Source organism: Capsicum annuum, unplaced genomic scaffold, assembly GCF_002878395.1.
Source record: "Capsicum annuum cultivar UCD-10X-F1 unplaced genomic scaffold, UCD10Xv1.1 ctg17774, whole genome shotgun sequence".
In the NCBI taxonomy this organism is placed as follows: Eukaryota; Viridiplantae; Streptophyta; class Magnoliopsida; order Solanales; family Solanaceae; genus Capsicum; species Capsicum annuum.
This window is the reverse complement of record NW_025823468.1, coordinates 1-5,000: the sequence shown is the minus strand read 5'-3', so window position 1 is coordinate 5,000 and position 5,000 is coordinate 1. Positions and strand designations below refer to the sequence as shown.

At 32.3% G+C, this 5,000-nt stretch overlaps 1 non-coding gene across 1 annotated transcript; it reads right to left on the bottom strand.

Annotated features, from left to right (window-relative positions):
• Window positions 1-684: 684 nt before the first annotated feature.
• On the bottom strand, window positions 685-756 carry TRNAG-UCC. Its single transcript has one exon. It is a non-coding gene; the product is annotated as a tRNA-Gly (tRNA).
• Window positions 757-5,000: the final 4,244 nt, after the last annotated feature.

The window sequence follows — 5,000 nt, the reverse complement described above, 5'->3', positions numbered from 1 at the left end:
AAATTAAATGTGTATATTTGGCCAAGCTAGATAGCTTATAGTGAGAGTCGTTCTTTAATCGTTATCTTTTCATATACCTCTAAAATATTTTAAATTGTTAATTACTGTGACTTATAGTACTTCTTGTGTACGTAGTTTGAATCTCGAGAAGTTCGAAAGGTGTCATATAAATTGAGACGTAGAGAGTATTTGACCGTTCAAAAAGTAACTAACTCAAACAAATAAGATAGTAATATGACTACTTAATTACTTCCACAGTTGAAATGACGAGGAACAATCTTTCCACTTGAAAGACCAATATAACTTGAGAGACATCAAGAATTGTAGATGTTTGGCCATACTAGATAGCTTATAACGAGAGTTTCTTTTGTCCGTAATAGTTTCATATGTTTTCAAATATTTCAAATTGTTAATTATTGTGACTTATAGTACTACTTTTTGTGTAGTTTGAATTTCAGGAAGTTCAAAAGGTGCCACATAAATTGAGACTGATCTAGAGAGTATTTGACAGTCCAAATAGTAACTAAAATAAACAAATTAAAATGGAAAGACTAATATATAACGCTTACTTCCACACTTGTAATGACGAGGAATCCACATAATCATTCTAAAATGTTGTATTCTCATAATTATATGATTTTCTGTGCAAAAAAAAATAAAATGGGACAAAGTAATAAAAAGAAATGCGTCTGCCGGGAGTCGAACCCGGGTCTATTGCTTGGAAGGCAATTATCCTAACCGTTGGACTACAAACGCTGACACTTTTCTAAGTTATTATTAATTTACTTCTTGTAATTGGTGCATACTTTGAGTCTAATTACTTCGAATTCTCGTTAGAAATCCAATGTTGGAGGGTAAAGTGTTTTTTGTCAAAAACAATTTGTTATTCATTGCTTGAACTCGTTATCTCTGATTGAGGATGAAAGAGTACTTACTACTTCTCGTAACATTTGATGATAATACTACTGGTACTCTTGATATGTATGATTTTTACTTATAGATTTTGCTATTTCTTCTAATTAATAGAGTACTTCTTGTCCATTTTTTGGACGAAACGAAAGGTGACCTTTTCATATCTTTTTGAACGAAATACGCATGTGGTGCAAAATGCGAAGAACTCAACAAAATCTATCAATATAACATTTATTGTAATCCCATAAGTGAGGTATAAGAAGAATAGGATAGACGCAAGCCTTACTTCTACCTTCGTGGAATAGATATATAAATCAATTTCCGATAGATGATCTATCAATACAACATAGATACTTTTTTATTTTCAAGCTTAGGTTGATCTGGTCTTCATGTCCAAAATCACTTCAAAGTTCAAACTAAGTAGACTTATACTAAAGAAAAGAAGGAAATATAAAATATTAGATATCAAGTGCATTGACTTCTCCATGACAAACAAAGACGCCAGCCCTCCCCTCAAGGGAAATTCAGACCTGAAAAATATGAATTGGCATTAGGCTCTTTGACAACACTAATAAATGGACATGTTTGGCCAAGCTAGATTGCTTATAATGAGTGATCGTGATCTTTTCATATACCTTTGAAATATTTTAAATTGTTAATTATTGTGACTTGTAGTACTTCTTGTGTAGTTTGAATCTCGAGAAGTTCGAAAGTTGCAACATAAATTGAGATGTAGAGGGTATTTAACCATTCAAATAGTAACTAAGTCAAACGAATTGAATATGAGAGGGTATATAACTACTTACTTCCACAGTTGAAATGACGAGGAACAATCTTTCCACTTGAAAGACCAATATAATTTGAGAGACATCAAGTACTACTGTAGATGTTTGGTCATAGTAGATAGCTTATAACGAGAGTTTCTTTTGTCTGTGATCGTTTCATATGTCTTCGAAATATTTCAGATTGTTAATTATTATTGTGACTTATAGTATTTAACATACCCAGTGAAATTTCACAAGTAGGGTCTAAGAAAGGTAAAGTATACACAGATAGGTTGTTTCCTAAATATCACCCTCGGCTAAGGCGCAACAAATTAAATAGTAAATAATTAATAAAACAAACAAATTGAAATGGAGAGTGCAATACGAACACTTACTTCCACACTTGAAATGACGAGGGACAATCCTTCCACAAAACTGAAAGAGCAATATAACTTGAGAGACATCAAGAATTGTGGAAATCTTCCTTTGCTTTCCAATCAATTGGCAAACACACTCTAAGTGAGCTGGTTTCAATAGGCGGCAACAATTGGGCGATGGTGGTTGCCCAAATGCTATCCATCTACAATAATGTACCACTTGTTTCTGCTCCAATTGACATTCTCTTGGACCTATCCTTTGCCCATTGATCATCACCATAAAACACATAATCATCATCAAAATAAACCACAAAGTCTTGTGAATTCTCCTCATTTTCTCAATATGGTTACTGATTTTTGAGACAAATAAGTTTGGTTGCTCTACAATAAATATATATAGGGTAGGGTCAGAATAACGTACGAGGATTATCTTCCAAGTCGTATTCTATGCGTGTATGCATATGAAAGTCAACCTTTTCTTCATGATGTTGTTTGTCATTTTAATTCAGTGGTAGAATCAGAATTTTTTATTAAAATGATCAGTCAAAATATGAAGAAGCAAATATATGAATTAGCTAAGTCGAGGGAATTAAATATATAATGTAACAAAAATTATTCCTTCAGTTCTAAAATAGTTATCACACTTTACTTCTCGAGAGCCAGAAAATAACAAGACACCATCACCATATAAACCACAAATTCTTATGGTCACTCCTCACTTTTTTCAATGATTATTCTGACTTTTGAGACAGATGAGTTAGGTTGTTCTACAATAAATATTAAGGGTACTAAGGTCGAATAACATACGAGGATTATCTTCCTAAGTCATATTCCATGTGATACGCATAAGAAATAGTTAACCTTTTTTTCTTGATGTTGGTTGCTATCGAAATTCAACAGTGGAGCGACAATACTTACTACAATGAATTAAATATTAGAAAAGTAAACACATAAATAAGTTTTGAGAATTCAATATAAATATATAAATAAAAATATTGCTCGCTTTGTCTAAAAATAATTATCTCTTTTTGCTTATTCAATATTAATTAGACTAGTTTTTAAAGTTATATATAGATTAGATTAATTTAACATTTAAAAAATAGAATTTATATATTCACAAATTATAGGAAAAAGGCAGTAAGTTACAACTATTCCGTATCAATACGGTGACAAAATGCATTGTAAAATGTTGGTCAAAATTTACGTAATTTAACTTTTTTTTTTTTAAAAAAAAAACATGATAAGTATTTTGGGACGACCAGAATACTATCTACAAACTGTAATTTTTATGAGAAGGAATGTCAATTGACATGTTCAAAAAGGGTGTCTTCGACACTGATCTTATGTGCACATCGACTATTACATCGTTGATATGAGAAGAAAATCACAAAACAATTTTTTTCTTTATCGTAGCTTAGATTTGAACCTTAATTTCTCATGTTTTTATTGTTAGGTAGTGCACGAACAAAAGTCCCATATTAGGTAGATGAAGAAATTGGTAAACTACATATAAGGTGTAGGATCTCTTAATGGTTGAGGCATTTTGGAAAAAGCCGTGCGGACTTGGTCCAAAGCGGACAATAATATCACACTGTGTAAGAGTATCTTTAGGCTAATTAAGCCCAACAACTAGTATCAAAGCTCAGGTTTTGGTGAGATAAGTATGGTGATCTGGCAGAATGATGCGGTGCAGAGCTCGGTTTGCTTCCTTATGAGCTTGGAGATGCACACACAAGAAGAAGCTAGTTGCGGACTTCAGTTCCACAAATTAATAATCAGACGATGTGGGTGGCAATAAATGTATCTTGGTGACCCGTGGATCGTGGTAATGAATCACGTGAAATTTAATTCAAAGGGGAGATTGTTGAGTATCTCGGTGACCCATTGATCGTGGTAATGAGCCATGTGAAACTTAGTTGGAAGAGAAGATTGTTGAGTGTGCGAACAAAAGTCTCACATTGATAGCTGAAGGGATTGGGAAGCTACATATAAAGCATCTTCTCTTTCACTCTCTTTCTTCATTCGAAAGGTGAAAATCGAAAACGAAGCAAGAACAGACTTGTTCTTTGATAGAGTTTGCTTGATCAGTTCCTGGCCCTCACCACTTTCTGTGAGGCCTTTCGAAAAAAAAAAAATCATCCAAATTTAATCGGAAGCAAATAATATCACATCAGGTAAAAGTGTCCAGGGCCGATTGAAGCCAACAAGGAATGCAACAACTTGACTTCCTGATAATAATTTAAATATGAAAAGTTTGGCTTGTAAAGTAGTACTTAAACCAATAATAGAGAACATCAATATTATTCTTTTTGATCCTTCAATAATTTGGTAGCAATCTTTATTTTATGGCGGCTAGGATTTCATGTGTACAAGTAATAGTAATAAAATGAGAATAATGTTGAAGTCAATTAGTTTGAGATCATTAATTACATTGTTTTCTAGTCTATTAAAATATTGAGAAGGCGGCTAATGATGTCTCAATATTCCTGGGAATAATATACTAGAAAAATGAGCAAGTGCATAAACTTATTTTTACTTGGAAAACAAACTGATATGTTTACTTGCAAGGATTAATTACGTCCATACTTTTTTTAATAAGTTGTTTCTAATACTTTCTTGTTTGATGTTAAGATAAGACATGCATTATTAGCCAAAATATTCTGATATACGAAATATCTCGTGTTCACGTAGATTTTGGAAAAAAAGCGCTCCTTAATGTGGGCAATCTATTCTGTGCAAATATTAGTAACTACGGAGGCGTTCGATAATTTGTTTGTGAATGAATTATGCGTATTAAATTCTGCACAAGTAACACCATGTTTGATAGTTATTTAGGAGGCAAATTATTCACTAATATAATTAATATAGTGTTTGGTTTGCAATTTAGAAATTCACATAACTAATACATGTATAAGTTGTGAGAGAATATAAATATTATTTTATACGG